The 20,000-nt window shown below is 54.8% G+C and overlaps 1 pseudogene; it reads left to right on the top strand.

Annotated features, from left to right (window-relative positions):
* Window positions 1-16,575: 16,575 nt before the first annotated feature.
* On the top strand, window positions 16,576-17,882 carry LOC125158132 (TAR DNA-binding protein 43-like; annotated as a pseudogene).
* Window positions 17,883-20,000: the final 2,118 nt, after the last annotated feature.

Raw genomic sequence — 20,000 nt, 5'->3', positions numbered from 1 at the left:
ACGCGGGGCGGGGGCCGGGCCGAGACCCGGGCACCCCTCCACCGGGGGGGCGGGCGCGCGGTCGCAGGGCAGCCAACGACAGACAAGCCGGGACCCGCCCCACGCCCAGGCGCGCGCGCGCCAGAGCGGGGGGTGGGGGGGGCACGGCGGAGGAAGGGGACGGACGATCCCCCCCCCCGTCTGCACACAACACCGCCGCCGGGCCGGACGGTGGCGGCGGACACGGAGAGGAGGCCGCAGCGGGCCCGGGAAGCGCCCACACACCAGAGCGCGCCACCGGGTTTGGTAGCCGAACGGAGGAGGCCACGACACGGACGCCTGGCGGCAAGGGCAACGAGGCGCCGGCAAAGAGCGACGGGGAACAGGACCGCGGGCCAACGGCAAGGGAGCCCCACGGGTTTCCAACCAGGCGCCTCGAGGGGGCAGAGCCAAGTCGCCACCGGGGTGCGCACGGGGTCCCACCGCCCGAGGCCTCCAGCACAAGGGCGGTCCCGTGGCACCCCCGGACGCCGACCCGGCCCACCCCCTCGGCGAACCCTGGGGCAAACCCTCGCAGAGGGCCCTCCGGGGCCCTGCCACCCGCAGCAGCCGCGCGACCGGCCCCTGGAACGCTCTCCCGCACGCGCGGCGACCCACCACCCGCGCCCCGCCCCAGCCGGACCCCCGATGCGCGCAGCCGGCGCCCCTTTCTCTCTTCTTCCCCCCTTCCTTCACTCACACGAGTGGGGCCCGACAGCACTCCGCCCGGGACCCGGCCCCCCAAGAGCCATGGCGGCCCAAGGGAGGGGCGGGCACCCGACAAACGGCGAGGCCTGGTCTCGGGCCCGACACGGTGACGGGGGAGGGAGAGGAGAAGGGGCGGACGCGGCGCTCGGTCGTCCAAGCCGAGACGGGGAAACAAAAGCAGCACAGAACGGGAGGTGGGCCGGAGGCGGCAGGGAGGGGGGCAGCACACGCACGAAGCGAGGACCAGAGAGCACGCACGCGGAGGAGGGCACGGGCTCGGGGAAGGGCGCGCCAACGGAGACGCGAGCCAGGCCACCAGGTAAACGTGCGCGGGATCCCACCGCCACCAGCACGAGGGCGGTCCCGCGACGCCCGCGGCGCCAGCCGGCCTCAGCACCCTTAGCGAGCCTCCCCACGAGCCAGGCCCCGCCCCACAACACACGGCCCTAGGGTCCGGACCCACGGGACCCCCGCCGCGGGAGCCCGTCTCCAACCTCCATCCGATCGGTCCATCCCGGAGCCACACCCCAGGGAAGCGCCTCCCGAAGCCAGGCGGCCCCGACCCGCGCCCGCGCGCCACCCGCCAGCGGCGAGCCCGGAACGGGGGCGGGCGGGAGACAGCCGCCGCCCGCGCGGCGCAGGGGGGGCGGGGCGCGCAGGGACGCCCCAAGCCCCTCGGGACACACACCGCCACGGGAGAAGCGGGGGGACACCGCGCGCGTGCGCGCGCGCTCGCACACCACACGCCCGAGGCGCACGGGCCCCGGCGCCGGACACCGGCCAGGCCTGGCGTGACCCTCCCCCGACTCAGAGGGGGGAGGCGCAGGCCGCGGTAGGCGAAGAGCGGCGCTCGGCCCCACCGCGGGGCCGACAGACCTCCTCTCGCGCGGGAGAGAAGGCTCCGCCTAACACGCACAAGGGCATGCAGTCACCCCCAACACGGGTGGCCACTACGCGCACAGGAGGGGCAGCGACTGGGGGGTTTCGGTACCCCAAGGCACCCTCTCGGATCGCTAGAGAAGGCTTTCTCACCAAGGGCGCGTCGCCCCCCACCCAAATTCGTCCCCCCATCGGGACCCGCCAAACAAAAGGCGTTTCTTCCCGGGGCCGCCAGGACCCGGGGCGGGGGAGAAAGGTCCACGGCAACGGATTGACACAGGGCATTCCAGAGCATTCGCGGTCAGGGCCCACAACGAGGGCCGCCTGCCTTCCCCACGCGCGCGGTTGCTCGTGTCACCGCCCGGAAGGAGCGCCGCGCCTCCAGGTGAGGCCCGAGAAAAACCGAGGCGAAACACCAGCAGCAACGCGCTGGGCAAGAAACCGACAAGTCCTCGCTCAGAGGGGGTTTTGGCCAAGCGCCACGGCGCCGGCTCGGCCCGCCACGATCACTCAAACTCGCCCCACCAAGTCAGTCCCCCACACCCTCCGGGCAACAGCGGCCGTTGCAGGGCGGGGACGACAAGGCGCCCGCTCCCCACAGCAGGGGGAACGGGTGTGCCTCCCTTCACCGATTCTGCCACCCGCCCACCTCGGGCATCTCCGCCAACGGCGGCGACCCAAAGGGGGTCCGCTGGGAACAGGGAACGGCGCCACCACTCGGCTTCAGGCACCTGAGACGACCTGGAGCGCTCCAGGGGCACCACGGAGGGCCAGGCGCCACGCGCTCAGCACGCCCAGGCGGTGAGCAGCGTGGCATCGGGTGCGGCCCCCCCCACCACGGGGAGGAGGCCACCCACCACACACAGCCAGGAGAGGCCAGCGAGAGTGTCCGCTGCGTCAGCTGACCCCAGTCCCGCAAGCCACGGGAGGCCGGGGTCGGGCCGGAGTCCGCACCCCTCTGCACCCCCCTGCACCGCCCACAGGCGGGAAGGAGGAGCATGGGGCCCGCAGGCAGAACGAGAAGAGCGGCCCCACCCGCCAGGAGTGTCCGTCCCTCGTCTGACACGGCTTAGGCCCGGCCCGGGAGAGCGCGAGATCACCACATCGATCGGTTACCGCCAACACAAGGCAGTCCTGGGGTGAGGGGGGGCTGGGGAAACGCCCAGCGAGGACAGCGACCAGAGGAGGGCCTGCTTCAGCCTCGCCAGCACCCCTCCCCCACCTCTCCCAGGGAACAGGCAGCCGGACAACCCACAAGGGAAAAGGGGAACGCCTGACACGCGGCACGGAGCCTTGCAAGGGTGGGTTTGTCACGACCGCGGCCGGGTGCCCGCAGCGGGGGGCGCACAGGGTAGAAGACCCACGCCGCCTCCCCACGCTGCCCTCGGGTGCCAGAGACCGGAGGTGGCACCACAGCCTGGACCACACCTGGATGCACAAGAGCCGGCACGCAGGCCCAAGGCAGACGGCTCGAGCAAGCAGGCAGGCAAGGGCGGAGTCGGGTCCGGCTCAGCGTCACCACCAAGCCCGGAGCCACGCCAGCGACGACGAGGCCCAAGTCTCTCTTACAGGATGACAACCGCCACATCAGAACGTGTCAGCACCTACCTGGCAGCAAAAAGCACTCCTTTGAGGAGACAAAAATAACCGCGTTGGCAGGCGGGGCCGAGCCACAGGTCACTGGGACCTTCTGGGACCCTGGCCCGGCCACGGGCCCCAAGCATCTTCCCATCGCCGCCAAGCAACCCCCCCCCCCCCGGAAGTCCCCGGGGGCCATCTGGTCGACCCCAGGACCGACCGACCGACCGACCGACCGACCAGGGAATCGCGGGATTGGGAGGGGAGGGGCTGGCCGGGTAGGCCCTGCCCCGTTACACGTTCGCCCGTGCACGGGTCGTCTCCTGGTCGGGACTTAGAAAAATAAAACACTCCGCGCTGTCGCCTGCGGAAGCCTCCCCGGCCCTCGCAAGACCGGCCCCGTGCCAGTCCCCGACCCCCGGCTGGGACTGTTTTGGGGGGGGTTGAATTCCGCGGAGGCGCCCCCGACGGCGGGACCTCAACGGGGATCGCGGGCGCGCCGGCGTTGGCGCCCTATACGGGCCTCCCCTCGCGGCCCGGCCCGGTCCCCAACTCCGCAGCGGGCCTCGGAAAATCTGGGGAGAAAATCGGGTCCAACGACCGGGAGCCCCACGCGTGCCCCCTCCCGGGCCCACGGCGCCCTCCGCGGGCTTCCCCTCAAGGCTCAGGACGGTCCTCACCGGCCCAGCCCGGCCCGGCCCGGCCCAGCCCGGCCCGACCGCGACGCGGGAGGGAAGACAAAAGACGCCTGGCAGGGAAGGACCGACGAGCGACCGACGTGGCCACAGTCTCCGGGTGGCGGCCCCGGGAGGTCCCCGCGGTCCCCGCGGTCGAGGGGTTGGGGGAGGAAAGCACCGGCGGGTGCTGGTCGACCCGTCCGGGCAGCCCCCCACCCCAGCTCGCTCCCAGGGAGCGCCGCCACTACTCCCCCATATACCCGGAGGTTCAATCTCCGGCAAGTGCACCAGCCGCCGGCGCCCCGACGACAGCGGGACGATCACGCCAACGTCGCCGGCCTTCTGGAACTCCGCCCCGGACACCGCGACCAAATCGCATCCCTTGCCGACGTCGCCGACGCTCCGGAGGGGAAACGCTATATAAAAGCGGCCGCCAGGTGGCGCCCGACAACCGACCGAAACGTCAGCGGGGACAGCTCGCGATCTCGGGGACGTGAGGGCGCACAGCCGGCGGCCCGGCCGCCCGATCTCGTCCCGGCCCACTCCGGATGCCGCCTCTCGGTCCCAGGCCGGCGGAGGGCGTCCGCCTCGGGAGCTCCCGGCCGGCACGGCGCGACCCCGGCAGCCCAAGGGACACTCGAAAAATGCATCGGGGCGGCTGCCGCTGGAAAGGGCGGGGCAGACCGGCCACTCGACTCCCCGGCCGGCCGAGGCGGACGTGCGCGGAAAATTCCCCGCACACACCGGGCGGGCCGCGGGCGCCCGTGAGGCACGGGCGGCCCAGAGCGGCCCAGGCGGCGCCCGCGCTCCCGGGAGGGAGGACTTAGACACATTTCGGCGGGCAGGGAGGGAGGGAGGGAGGGAGGGAGGGAGGGAGGGAGGGAGACGGACGGTCAAACCGAAACCACGCGAGAGAGTACTCCCAGAACAACAACGGACGGACGAGCCTTTTTTTTTTTTTTTTTTTTTTTTTAATTTTTTAACATTTATGTATTTTTGAGACAGAGAGAGACAGAGCATGAACGGGGGAGGGTCAGAGAGAGAGGGAGACACAGAATCCAAACCAGGCTCCAGGCTCTGAGCTGTCAGCACAGAGCCCGACGCGGGGCTTGAACCCACGGACCGCGAGATCATGACGTGAGCCGAAGTCGGACGCTCAACCGACCGAGCCCCCCAGGCGCCCCCGGACGAGCCATTTTTATTCTGTCGGGTCAAGCGGGGGAACGTCTCTCTCGGAAACATTACAAACCAAGCTGCGGGGGGGGGCAGAAAGGGGGTGATGGATAAACGAACGACCACGGATAAAGCTTAAGCAAAGTCCTTTGTCGCACGGGGCCACGACGAAGTCCAAAGACCACAAACAGCTACGGGGAACATGGGTGCAAGTGCACGGCGTGGCAAGCGACAAGAATATGGCTTTCACCATTACTGTCCTCAATAAACACACTACTACTACGGCGGCGGCGGCGGCGGCGGCGGCGGCGGCGGCGGCGGCGGCGGCGGGAGATGGAGAACGGAAGGAGTTAATAGCCACTCACTAAAAATGTCCCGGTTCCCAGAGGACCCTACAGTCCAAAGGGGGGGGGGGGGGGGGGGCCGGCAGGGAGAAGGAAGGTGTCACCGAGACACACCCTATGCCTCCACCCTCTTAGGGTTTGCAGGTGACCCTGAGGGTGACACTGACACGAGACAGGCTAACCGTACAAGGAGCTGACACATTGATTTCCTACAAGTTTCACGTGACAGGTAGAGCCCCTCCTGAGGTAAACCAAGACCCTGAGAAGTGGCCAGACCTCAACGCTTGTATATTGGGTTGAACAAGGAGAAGCGACGGTGGACGACTAACTGAACTACATGGGGAGGCTAAAGGATGAGGAGGATTTTAAAACCAACGAAACCAACCAACCAAGATCTTTTCTCCTCTAGAATTCTCTCCACTTCTCCTCCTGTCCTTGAGGATAAGAATGTCACTCCCCTGGTGGCGTAGGAAAGACATCCTGGGGGGGGGGGGGGGGGGGGAACCTCCAGGGAGAAAAGGAGGAGAGTGCTCCGCGCACGCTTCTTGCACCTGCTGGGCAGGAGGGTAGGGGTGGGTGGTTTACTTTGCTTGCTTGCTTGCTTGCTTGCTGCTACTTTTTGAAAGCTTCTCTAACGTTTCCTTTACATCTAAGTCTTCCTTCCAGTTTGGCTTTGGACAGGAGGAAGGCAGGCCACATGTTTTTCTGACACGGTGGAGAACGAAGGGTAAGATGAGTGCGGGCCCGTGCGTATTCTTTTCCGTCAGTCATGTGCCGTGGTGAGTGGAGCATCAGCTCTTGCCGGATGGGTGTCTCATTCCTCCGTGAACCATCAGGCAAGATGTCGGGCAAACACACACAGGGAGGCTAAAGGTAGGAAGAACGTAGAGAAGGTGGGCGACACGTGCCCGAGTCTCCAGAGCGACGATTTCATCCAGGGCACGGCAACGTCCAAGGTTTCTGGACACCACGTTTACAGACGCTTCGGCGCGTAGGTCACTTTGAATCCACAGTGCCACCCTCCGGTCCCGTTAGCACGTTGCCTCCGGCTCACGTGAGCGAGCGGTGGTGTCGTCGTCGTCGTCGTCGTCGTCGTCGTCGTGCAAAGAGACTGTGGGACTCGTCCGGGGATGGAACCGGGCCAGAGACAGGGAGGGACACCGCAACCCATCGTTGAGCTTCAGGTGTCTCTAAGAGACCGAGTCTCTAAAGTACACTGAGGCACAAGGGCGACCCACTCGCTCGCTCGGGGCCGGACGTCTCTTTGTTCTCTCGCGGGGTGGGTATCTGCGAGTGTTGTTTGTTTACTTTCCGGACAAGGCGAAAGCACTCTGAAACAGGAGATATTGGCACAAGGGGTCTGGTGGCATGGGAGGGTGGCGGGTCAGTCCACGTACCGAGAACACGGGAGGATCGGGCGTCTGAACAACCAGGCGGAGAGAGGAGTTTAGCCTCCTCGGTCATCACGGCAACCGGCACCTGCACAGAAACCACAGAAGGTGCCCAGGACGAACTGCGTCACAGGAGCCAGCGTGGGCATTGCCCCACTACCCTCAGCCCTCAGCCCAGGAGCAGGCAGTAACTGTCGTCCAGGTCCAGGCCGCGCCCCACTGCCCTCTTCTCAGCCAGAGCGGTGCCCGGGAGGGCGGCCCCGGAACAGATACCTCCTCTCCTCCACACACATCTCGCCAACCCCTTGACCGCTGTGCCCGAGACACACAACTCCGCTGGACCCAGAGCATGATTTTTCCCGTGGACCGGGGGCCTGCTTGGCCACTTAGGGTCCTCGCACCAAGATGAATCGGGCTAGAGACAGGGACACCGCAGCCCACCGTTGAGCTGAAGGGGCCTCTAGGAGAGGGACCCTCTAACGTAGCTGACGTACAGGGAGACCCGCTCGCTCGTGCCCGGATGTTTCTTTGTTCCTTTATTTCTTTTCGTGGTCTTCATTATTATTTTTGGTACCGTTGTAAGTGGGATTGTTTTTGGGGGGTTGTTTTGTTTTTCTTTTCTTTTCTTTTCTTTTCTCTTCTTTTCTTTTCTAATTTGTCTTTCTGCGGTGTCATTATCGGCGTATACAGACGCAACAGATTTCGGTACATAGACTTTGTATTTTTCCTGTGGACCAGGGGCCTACTTTGCCGCTTAGGATGCACGCGCCCCCACCCCCTGCCCACCCGCAGCCTTCAGTTCCCCAAACCACTGGAGGACTCGTGGGGGGTGGGAGTGGGGGGTGGGGGTGCGGCAGGGGTGGGGGCGGGGATGGGAGTGGCAGTGGAAGGGAGGTTCAGGGCGATTCATTCTAATCGGCCTCATTCAACCCCTTCGTTCAAATGCAGAAAGCTTTCTGTTAAAGTCTGAGCCTGGGGCTTCTCTCCATTGAATGGCTTTCTTCAACTCCCCCAACCCTTAGGCTGAAATTTCTGAACTACTGGGAGGAAAGGGAGGAAAGGGGGGGGGGGGGGAAGAGAGAAGGGGGGGGGGAGAGAAGGGGGGAGGGGAGAAGATGATGTCTGAAGAACTTGCCTTCTCTGGAAGAAAGAGAGTCCCCTCCTTTTCCTAACCCAGGAAACCTCAATAAACCGTTTGAGAATCATGGATGTGGAGGATGATATCTTACTATAATGCCTTCCAGGGGTGGGGGTGCAGGTACGTGGAAGGGTAAGGAGTTGGCGGGCGAGCGAGCGAGCGAGCGGCATGGTGTGGCGTGGCGTGGCCTGCCGAGTCAGAGTTAGGGGGTGGCATGAAACACGTGATGGTGGGGTCTTAGGGTTCAGAGGCCAAACACAGGCATGGAGCAATAAGGGATAGAGGGTGAGGGAGGCCTGACAGGGGACAATTGTGACCCCGGGTGATGGTCCCAGCGGGCACACTCCTGTAAAGCAACACTAACACTCTATTGATTAGCCATTGACCTGTCCTCCCTCTCCCACCTGCTTCCAAAGGGAAACGGAGTACAGTTTCATTCCACAGTCACTGGCTGTTTCACACGCAACCTTTGACGTGCCACTAAAAGGAGGAAGGAAGATGGACACACATGAAACAGCCCCACAGATGGCCTAGAGGGCGTGGGTGGGGCTCTCATCCGTCAATTTGGGAGTCTGAGTCAGGATCCTGGGGTTGTTTCAAATCATGGAATGGAAGGGGCTCCTGGCTGGCTCACTCAGAAGAGCATGCGACTCTTGGACTCTTGACCTCTGTCAGGGTTGTGACTTCAAGTCCCACATCGAGTGAAGAGAATGTGAAAAATGAATGAAGGAATGAAGGCATGGATGGACAAACTTTAAAAAAAATAAAAAAGGTTGTGGGGCGCCTGGGGGGCTCGGTCGGATAAGTGTCCGACTTGGGCTCAGATCATGATCTCACGGTCCGTGAGTTTCAAGCCCCACGTCGGGCTCTGTGCTGACAGCTCAGAGCCTGGAGCCTGCTTCAGAACCTGTGTCTCCCTCTCTCTGACCCTCCCCCATTCATGCTCTTTCTCTATCTCAAAAATAAATAAAAGTTGGAAAAAAAAAAAACACGTTTGCAACGTTTGTGTCTTTAAAACAAATGGAATGGGTGGGGTGCCTGGGTGGCTCAGTGGGTGAAGCATCCCACGCTTGATTTTGACTCACGTCATATCTCAGGGTTCGTGAGACCAAGCCCTGCGTTGGGTTCTCGCACGGACAGTGCGGAGCCTGCTTGGGGTTCCCTCCCTCCCACCCCCCCCCCTTAAACCAATAAGTAAACATTAAAAACATAAATCTTAAACATGAAAAGACACTTCTGTAAAGAAGACATCCGGATGGCCAACAGGCACATGAAAAGATGTTCAACGTCGCTTCTCATCAGGGAAATATAAATCAAAACCACACTCAGATATCACCTCACGCCAGTCAGAGTGGCCCAAATGAACAAATCAGGAGACTATAGATGCTGGAGAGGATGTGGAGAAACGGGAACCCTCTTGCACTGTTGGTGGGAATGCAAATTGGTGCAGCCGCTCTGGAAAGCAGTGTGGAGGTTCCTCACAAAATTAAAAATAGACCTACCCTATGACCCAGCAATAGCACTGCTAGGAATTTATCCAGGGGGTACAGGAGTGCTGATGCATAGGGGCACTTGTACCCCAATGTTTATAGCAGCACTCTCAACAATAGCCAAATGATGGAAAGAGCCTAAATGTCCATCAACTGATGAATGGATAAAGAAATTGTGGTTTATAGACACAATGGAATACTACGTGGCAATGAGAAAGAATGAAATAGGGCCTTTTGTAGCAACGTGGATGGAACTGGAGAGTGTGATGCTAAGTGAAATAAGCCATACAGAGAAAGACAGATACCATATGGTTTCACTCTTATGTGGATCCTAAGAAACTTAACAGAAACCCATGGGGGAAGGGAAGGAAAGAAAAAAAAAAAAAAAAAAGAGGTTAGAGTGGGAGAGAGCCAAAACATAAGAGAGGCTGTTAAAAACAGAACAAACTGAGGGTTGATGGGGGGTGGGAGGGAGGGGAGGGTGGGTGATGGGTATTGAGGAGGGCACCTTTTGGGATGAGCACTGGGTGTTGTATGGAAACCAATTGGACAATAAATTTCATATATTAAAAAAAAATTAAAAAAATAAAAACATAAATCTTAAAACACTACAACAAATGGAATGGAAAGAGAGAACGCAACGAGGAGGACGTGAATGTTGCACCTAATACCACTGAGCTCTACGCTTATATATGGTGAAAAATCTCAATTGTAGGTGATGTCTACTTCTACTTCTAACCACAACTGAAAGGAAAACGACAAAACACCGGTCCTTGGCTCACAGTAAGGGAGTTCCTGGATTTGGTCCGAGAGGGCCTTCTCATCCGCCGTGTGGAAAACTATGGAATGGTTTCTTCCTCTCTAGGCCGATGACCATTGCCAACGACAGTACGTGTAGGTGCTGTCCTACCTGTGAAGGAAAGGCAGGAAGAAGTGTAGCATTTAAAAGCATCTTTTAAACGCTGTCCACCTTTCCCAGTTTGTCCCCTCACTATGTCTTGTTTACCTTTTATAGCATTTACCCTATGTCGATGCAAAATGAATGAGCCTTTTTAAAAACAATTTTAAAGAGGAAGGAAAAGAGTTTCATTGGAGCCCAAGTTAGGAGGGCTGACGGGGATATGCAATCTTCACAAACAAGTCAGTCATCTGGGGAAGACCTCACATTGGGCATACATACAGCTTACCAAAAAAAAAAAAAAAAAAAGGATAAACAGGGCACGGGGCCGGGGGGGGGGGGGCGCAGATGTTAGGAATCACCATGAGGAGAAAGAACACATTCCAGAAAGTTACGGACTTTATCTTCTGTTTTTAGTATGTGCAAGGCTGTATGACTTCAATCTTATGGCGACCAGGAAGGTTTTTGTATTGTTTTCTTTTGTTTCCCTCCTCTTTATAAGCCCCCTTTGGAAGCCCCCTTTTTTAGTTAGTTATGTTTAAAAAAAAAATTTTTTTTTTTTTAAACAAACCAGACATACAATCTGTGCTCAGGACAGAAAAAGAGCTCATGCTTTGAGGTTTTCTAGAGTCCCTTTGACCTCGGTAAATATTACATATATAGCTTCCCTGGGAGACCACCAACATTAAAAGTTTAGGATTTCCTTTATCATTTCCCCGTCTTGGTCGATAATCTTTCCTCAGAAATCACGGATGATCAACTTGATGTTTTTATGTCCCTCAGTGCCAGGTGACTGTCTTGTAGGCCCTGGGTGTGTCCCTCCTTGCTGGGTATGAGAGTGAGTGAGTGTGTGTGTGTGTGTGTGTGTGTGTGTGTGTGTGTAAGCACACATATGTGTCTTTGAACCACCTAGGGTTCCTCGTTGGGGCGAACGTATTGTAACATAAATGGTGGGAAACTCAAAAGTGACGTATGTTCTCTGTAAGTTCCATTGACCAGCAGACATAGTTCATGTGCTTGGCTCAGATGGTCTGCCTTTGTATTTGGCAAAGCATTTTTAACAGAGAGACAGGGACAGCAACACACTTTCAACAAGGACAATTTGAAGGAGCCAGTGCAACATTGGAATAGACTTGAATTGACAAAAGAATGACATCCCAAGAATCCTTTACATACCTGTTGATACAAGGGAAGGCACATCTGTGATTATTGATGAGGAAAGATGGAGCACCCACATTGAGGAAACATACCTGTCATGCATATCCCCAGGTTTACTTAGGGGCGGAGACTTCACATGAGAACGAGGCAACATTTAGTCCCTGATGTCAGCAGGTTACCTTAGGACACGGAGAAGGGGCTGTGGGTATGCCCCGAGAGCTGGTATAACCTGGATGGCGACTTAGGCTCTTTCTCTCAGGGCTGTGCTGGCTTATAGGCTGCAAGCATATCGGTGGACCTTGAGTCCAGGCCTCTTCAGAGACAGCTAGAGTTTGTCTGTGGGACCTGAAAAGACACAATAGCTGATTAGGGGCAAATAGTTCTCTGAAGAACAAGATTTAGGTTGTCTGCGAGAGAGAGCGAGCGTCAGCCTCCTTAACCCTCCGTGGCACAGTTTCAATTGCCCACTCCCCACTCCCCGCCCCCCACACTCACCCCCAGCCTCTGGAGTTTGGATCATTTCCCAATGGTAAGGAATGGGGACGATGATGGGTGATGGCTCGGGCTCGGGCTATCCGTTTATCTCCCCCGGTGAGAACAGTTTCTGTAAATCTCACCTGTCACAGGCCGAGGTGCAGGGCTACACAGAGGTTGTGAAGGGAATCGAAGCAACATGGAGTCAGAGGTGTAAAGTTTTCTTCCCCTTTATAAGTTTCCATTGTCAATCCCTCGTTCCACTTTTATGGAACAGGGGTGGGGGGCCACCTTCTGAAACTATTTCAAGCCGAATTAGGGTGTGGCAGGGGCTTTGGAAGGGAAGGATTTGACAGGGTGCAGGGCACAACTTTTGCTCCCTTGTGCTAATTGGGGGTGGGGGTGGGGGTGGGGGTGGGGGTGGGTATCAGAGATAGTTCCTATCTGAGATCTTGGATATTTTTCTGCATAGTTTGGTACTGCATCATATCCTGAGTTTTCTCCCCAAGTGTATTCTAAGAAATAGTAACAGTATAGTCAAACCCAATGTTATAACCACCTTGGGGGGGCGGGGGGCGCGAAGGGGAAGGTTGTGGTGGTCAAGGGCCTCTTACTGTACCCAAGTGAATTGCTGTCTGATTTTACTTTTATGTTTTTTTTAATCTTATTAAGTAACCTTTACACCCAACGTTGGGCTCGAACTTACAACCCCAAGATCGAGAGCTACGCGCTCTACCGACTGAGCCATCCAGGTGCCCCTGTTTATGTGGGCTTTTATTGCTGGGGCACCTGGGTGGCTCCGTGGGTTACGCATCGGACTCTGGCTCCGGTCAGGATCTCGCCATTCGTGATTTCGAGCCCCGCATCAGACTCTGTGCGGACAGCTCAGAGCCTGGAGCCAGCTACAGATTATGGGTCTCCCTCCCCCCACCCCCTCTCAAAAGTAAATATTAAGAAACTTATAAAAATACAAAGAAAATGTGGGTTCTTATTTCTAAAGAGGAGCTAATACAGGTGCAGCAAGTGTTCGTGAACTAGCTTTGACTCTGCCTCGTTCAGCAATCAGGTAACTAATAAGAGGTATTTCTACAGAAAGAAAAGAAAACCACGGGTTAATGGTTAGAACAACTTATAAACCCAGTGTCTAAGTCCCAAGTGTGGTCAGTGAGAAGGTGTCTAGATGCCAGGCTCGAAGCATCCTCAGCTGGAGTGTGAGCAGGCAGGGGGCAATCTGACCGATTTTTCTGGCATGTAGTTCAAATGTCTCATTTTGGGGGATCCTGAGTGGCTCAGTGGGTTCAGGTTCAGTATTCAAGTCTGGCTCTTCACTCAGGTCTCAATCCCAGGGTCGTGAGCTCAAGGCTCCAGTTGGGCTCCACACTGGGCGTGGTGAAGCCTACTTTAAAAACAACAAAAACACAACAGCAGCAAATGTCTCGTTCTGAATGGCCCGTAGAGCAACAGGCACACAGATTGTCTACAACTGTGGCAATTTCTCTGAAGTTTATCTCCAGTTGTTCAGCTTTCCTTTGCAGGGCTTCAGGGAAAAGGGCCATTTGAGTTCTTCAGGATGGTAAGATAAGAGGATGGGAGAGGATTGGAAGCCTGAGTGTGAAGAGTCATAGTCAGATATTGGAGGAAACCAGGATTCAGGATCCAGCCCAGTTTTAAAGGCAAACAACAAACAGTCAAAGAAAATTAATTAACCAGAACTAGAATTTAACATCCACCAAAGAGCTATTGAAATATAATCTTTTTCTATCGAGACCCCTCCATTCCTGTCAAAGATAGCCCAATGAAAACTAATTTGTTTGTAAAATAAGTCCAGTGTTAACAGACATGGCTTCAGTATTGACATAAACACACCAAGAATAGCGATTGACCATATAGTCTTTTGTGTTTTTTCTCTCTTCTTTTCCACCTGCCTGCCTGCCTTCTTTTTAATTTTTTTTTTTTATGGAGTTCTTTTTTTCCTCTTAGGTTAATTCCTTTATTTTGAGAGGTGGGGGGAAAGGGGAGCTCTGCACTGTCAGTGCAGAACCCAGCTCAGGGCTCAAATCCATGAACCATGACCGTAGCTGAAATCAGACGCTTAACCCACTGAGCCACCCAGGCCCCCCACACACCAGAATTCTTTACACTGCCAAATGTACGAATGTATCTCATCATTTTCAGAAATACGTTGTGGTGTTCGGTTTTGTTTCTTTTTTCTTTTTCTGTACAATTTTTAACAAGTCATGAAACGGGCGCCTGGGTGGCTTTGTCAGTTAAGCATCCAACTTCGGCTCAGCTCATGATCCCACGGTTCGGTTCGTGAGTTTGAGCCATGCGTTGGGCTGTCTGTGCTGTCAGCGCAGAGCCCGCTTCGGATCCTCTGCCCCTCCCACTGACTCATTCTGAGTGTGTGTGTGTGTGTGTGTGTGTGTGTGTGTGTGTGTCTCTCTCTCTCTCTCTCTCTCTCTCTCTCTTTCTCTCTCTCTCTCTCTCTCTCTCCCTCCCTCCCTCCCCTAAAAATAAAGAAATAGGCTGGAAAACAAATCTTCAAGGAAAAAAAACAACAACGACAAACGATGAAACCTGTTTACTAACAGACCCAAGTATCTTTACTGTTAAGTTTTTCTGAATAAAGCCAAAGACCACACACACACACACACACACACACACACACACACACACAGCAAAACAAAAAACAAAAGAAAAACACAAAAGAAAACGCCGTAGGTTTAGTAATTCACAATTTAGTATTTTATCTTCTGTGGAAAAGACTCAGATGTCCGAAGAATTGAACCTAATTTACCGCTTCACTTAGCAAAGCTTTGAAGTTGCAGGTCACGAAAGATTGGGGAAGCCATTTTAAAAGTTTACAAATAGGGACTCCTGGGCGGCTCAGTCGGTTAAGCGTCCGACTTCGGCTCAGGTCACAATCTCACAGCTCGTGAGTTCGAGCTCCGCGTGGGGCTCTGTGCTGACCTCTCAGAGCCTGGAGCCTGCTTCGGATTCCGTGTCTCCCGCTGTCTCTGCCCCTCCCTCGCTGACATTCATTCTCAGTCATTCTCTCTCTCTCTCTCTCTCTCTCTCTCTCTCAAAAATAAATGGTACAAGGAAAAAATTTAAAGGTTTACGAGTAAACATTTTTGTGTATTTAACCTATCTCCTGTCAACATTCACCCACGAACACTGTATGCGAGAGACAAAATCGACCATCACCATCGTTTGAAGTACTTTTTGCTGACAAACTGCAACGGGTACCCGTGAAGTCATAAATTGAAGTCACATGAAAGCTGATTAGGCCCCTGCCCCGGGCCTGAACCCTAGAGTGCGTGTCTGAGTGGAACAAGGAAGGGCGTAAGTGTCTGTAAAGTTTTTTTGATTTTGTTTTTGATACCTGTTGTAAAACGAGGGAGAAAACGGGTTATGTTGTTTGTAAAGGTCACAGAGATGTATATTTTGAGGACCACAGTTACAGGGTCAGTATTGGGACGGAAGCAAGGCCATGACCGGAGCTGCCCACCCCAAAGCCTTGTCATGCAGAGAGCACCAAATTCAAGCCATTTTACAACCACCACCACCAAGAATAAAACCTAACTGTCGGCATTGTATTTGATATCGACGGCTCCGAAAATATGTCCATTTTAAGTAAGCAATCAACCTTCCATGGCCTTGAGTACCCAAGACGTCACACCCGTGTCCGCTAAAAAGTCAAACGATCTGTTTCCCCACCATCAGGCTCACACGGGAGGCCCCACCAGCGGGGATGGCCTAGGAGATCACTGGAGCCACACCAACTGATGCAGAAACAGGGGGAGGGGGAGGCGGCCAGGGAGCCGCCGGCCAGGCCCCAGGCAGATTTAAAGTTTTGGACTCACCTTTTTGTGTGTCTTTCATCTTTTTCTTTTGCGCCTCCAACTCCGCGTCCGCGTCCACCTCCTACTTCTTCTTCCATCTCTGTCTCCTGTCTTCCCCTCCTGCAAAAGTGGCTTTGTCTCTAGTTGCTTTTCAGCCCCCTGTGGAAGAGGTGAAGGAGGAGCAGGCCGTGGGGTGGGCACCCATCTTGGCGCTTGTGCTCGGGGAGGAGGAGGGGTGGGTTTAGGATCACTGGCATCTGTCTGCCTTCCTCCTCTTCCTCATTCTTCTGACTATTGGGAAAGGGTCTGTGGGTGTGGGTGTGGGTGTGGGTGTAGCGGGGAGGGCAGGTGTGTTCAATTTGTATCTCTCCTCTCTCTGGGCCATCAATTGTGTCCCTTCCCGTGAGGCAACTTTCTTATGGAGTAAAACTCTGAATGTAGAGAATTTCACACACACACACACACACACACACACACACACACACACACACCCCGTTCACGTGAATGTGAAACACATTTGGGTTTGTTCTGATCCTCGCGAGTGTTAGAATGCCCAATGTTTACAAGAGCTTGCCTTGAAACACATTAACGGAGCTCGTTTACAAATTGGTGTTAGCAATAGCATCCAGAGGTAGAGAAAACATCTCACATGGATAACACCTGTGGCCATAGATCCACAAACAAGATGCAAACCAACATCAGCCTTTGTTTCACTCCTATTTGTGGAGAGGACACGAAAGACCCAATGGTCAAATCTCCCCCTTTTGTAAAAACAAATCCAATCGCACGAGAGCATTACCGCGGATGGATCCCATCGCGCAGGTGTTTTCCATTTCCAATGAGAACACAGCCAATTTGGCGCAAAGAAGCCAAAAAAAAAAAAAAAAAAAAAAAAAAGCTGCAGCAACCCACAAACCAAATGTGGCCCGGGATATCTCCGTGAGCGTCCGTTCCTCCCCAAAAGTCGGGGCTTCGCTGATGGAACCAAAGGGCTTCCTAGTTTCTGGCCGCGTCGTCTCACGGCCAGCTTTCTCTAAGGGAGCACACAAGAAAACTCATTCAGACACCTCCAAAGAACCCCATCTGGGCCATCAGGGACTCAGGCGACCCTTCCATGTTCCCACGTAAGTAAGCACTTGCAAGTATAGGCTCCATATGTCCTGTACGTGTAGCCTGCCCAAGTTTCCTTTTGGGGATGGGTGGTTGCTTTCTCCACACTTAGAGCAAGGTTATTAAATGGTGGCGGTCACGGTGGTGTTTTTTCCTCTTCCGTAAAGAGTTACAAGGCGGCCATTTCGCGGGAGCGAAGCAGTAGCTGGGCTGCTCCTGGATCCCTCGCCGCTTCGGGTTCCCTGTCAGGCTTCCTAGCAGCGGAACCCTAGCAGAGAAATAAGAGCAGGTGTCTGAATGTACTCGGGTGACCAAAGATGAGAATGACGAGCCCATTGAAATGCCATCGGAAGACGACGGGACAGTGCTGCTGTCCACAGTGACAGCCCAGTTTGTCGGCAGCACGTGGACTGCACTACCGGAATCCAGCGTCTCAGTGTATGAGAGGTGTCCGGCTGGTCAAACACATCCTGCACATCCCTGATGCTGGCTGGGGAAATCCGGTAGCGGACAGTCGTCAACTTATCCCAAAGATAGCCACAGAAAAAGGGACGAGACAGATGCCTGCTTCTTCAGCAGTGAAAGTGAAGAGAGCCATCCAGAAAACGTCCGATTTAAGAGTGTTGGGTCTCCCGTGGAAAACAACCGAACAGGATCTGAAAGAATATTTTGGTAGCTTTGGAGAGGTTCTTCTGGTTCAGGACAGGAAAGATATTCACACTAGTCCTTCAAAGGGCTTTGGCTGTGTTCGTTTTACGTAATAGGAAACCGAGGTGAAAGTCATGCGATCGAGGAACGATGGGGTGACTGCAAACTTCCTGAATCTCATCGAAGCCCAGATGAGCTTTTGAGAAGCAGGAAGGCGTTTGTCGGGTGCCTTACAGAGGGACGTGACTGCCTATAAGCTGCAGCTGTTCTTTTGCCAGGACTGAGAAGCGGTAGACAGCTTCATTCCCAAACGGTTCCCGGACTTTCCCTTTGTGACGTTGGCAGATGATCAGGTAGCCCTCGCCCTCGCCCTCGCCCTCGCCCTCTCTGATATTATTATTGAATTTATTTTTTCAATGTACCCCCAAGGTAGTTAGCCTATAGGGCAACAGTGGTTTGAGGAGGAGAGTCCTTCATACCCCTCACCCTTTCAGCCCCCGCCCCGGCACAACCCCCTCCAGGAACCCTCTGTTTGTTCCCCTTAGGGAAGAGCCTCTTACGTTTTTGTCCCCCTTCCTGTTTGTATGTTATTTTTTCTTCCCTTCTTCCCTTCCCTTCCCGAGTTCCTCTGTTTGGGAAGTGAAGGTCCTCACACGGGTGAGGTCCTGTGATACATGTGTTTCTCTGAGGGACAAATGTCACTTTGCATGACACCCTCCAGTTCCATCCAGGTACTTGCAAATGGCAAGACTTCATTCCCTCTGGTGGCCGCGCACTGCTCTGTTGTTAGATGGATACCGCCTCTTCTGTATCCATTCATCCGTCGATGGACATTTGGCCCCTTTCCATACTTTGCCTACCGTTGATAGTGCTGCTATGCACACTGAGGTGCGTGTGCCCCTTGGAAACAGCAGACCTGTATCCTTTGGCTAAGTACTTAGTCGTGAAAGTGCTGGGTCGTAGGGTACTTCGATGTGCCATGTGTCGAGGAACCTCCTCGGGTCCCTGGTTCTGGAAAGAACTCCGATAGTGGTTCTAAATCAGGTGCGGCCATCGGTTGGGGACCCGCATCAAATGCAGAGTCAGGCAGCGGTTTTCCTGGAGGCTTTGGCTCAAGCACAGATTCTAAATCTTCCAGCTGGGGAATTTAGACAGTGGGGTAGGTATAGACTGGTAGGAATTCAAATTTTTCTAAACACATGGTAAGTGTATTTCTTTTTTTCTTCTCTTCTCTTCTCTTCTCTTCTCTTCTCTCTCTCTCTCTCTCTCTCTCTCTCTCTCTCTCTCTCTTTCTTTCTTTCTTTCCTTTCTTTCTTTTTTAAACATTTATTTATTTTTGAGAGACAGAGTGGGAAGGGGAAGGAGCAGAGAGAGAGAGAGGGAGACACAGAATCCGAAGCAGGCTCCAGGCTGTCCGCACAGAGCCCGGTGCAGGGCTCGAACCCACAAACCGTAAGATCATGACCTGAGCCGCAGTCACACACTTAACTGACGGAGCCAACCAAGCACCCCACACATGGTTAAGTGTATTATAAAACCCATCCGTACTGAGAGTTTTCAGAATCAGTACGTTCAGCGTGGAGTATATTCACCACTGTTTTTGACATTTGTCTTTAGAAAGAGAGGCAAAGCTAAAGGAATTTTAGAAGTTTTGTTACATCAAGGGTCGAAATATCAGGTGTTTGAAAGCGAACCAACTGCCTGATTGGTTCTCGTTCTCTCTCTCTCTCTCTCTCTCTCTCTCTCTCTCACACACACACACACACACACACACACACACACACACACAGGCTACAATGGACATCAAAGGATTTCTCCTGTAATATTGTATCCCTGGACTCGTCAAGTGAATTCTTTGTGCGTGTTCACTATGGAACCCATTCATTATAAGTACATTCTTTTTTCCTTGTGTTAATTGGAACCCCACCACATTAATTCCCCACCCCCAGGAAAACCTCCTTTTTGGAGATCATGGTGTCACAGCGTTTGGTCTTTTTGCTTTCGTTTGTAGTTTGTGACACTTGTCTCCCTTCCTATGCAGAAGTACAGTATGAAGCCTTCATTGAATCTGTGCCGTTCATCTCCTTTCAAATGTTTACGGGAGAAGCACTTCATTGAAAGCAGTGCTGTAAATATTCTGCCATAGGAAGGAATATTTCCGTCTACGTGCTTTCTCACTCTTGAATTCGTCTTCACACCATACAGGCTGTGACTTTGACCTTGGGTGTCCCATTTATATCCACTACTCTTTATTTCACGGAGTCGTATCCATGCTATGAATGCAAGGGTGTGCTATGGAACCAGAAGGCTGTTTGAACTTCTGAAACCTTGTGTTTTCTGATCCTCGTGTTCGACCGACAGTGGTGCCAAAGTACGAAAGGCTAGTGTGAGTGAGAAAAGGAGAGAGTGCGTGCAGACACTCAGTGGCGGTGGCACACGATGGATAGATTTTTTTTTAACCTGGCGAGATG

Source organism: Prionailurus viverrinus, unplaced genomic scaffold (assembly GCF_022837055.1).
Source record: "Prionailurus viverrinus isolate Anna unplaced genomic scaffold, UM_Priviv_1.0 scaffold_106, whole genome shotgun sequence".
Taxonomy (NCBI): Eukaryota; Metazoa; Chordata; class Mammalia; order Carnivora; family Felidae; genus Prionailurus; species Prionailurus viverrinus.
This window is presented reverse-complemented; position numbering and strand designations above follow the sequence as displayed.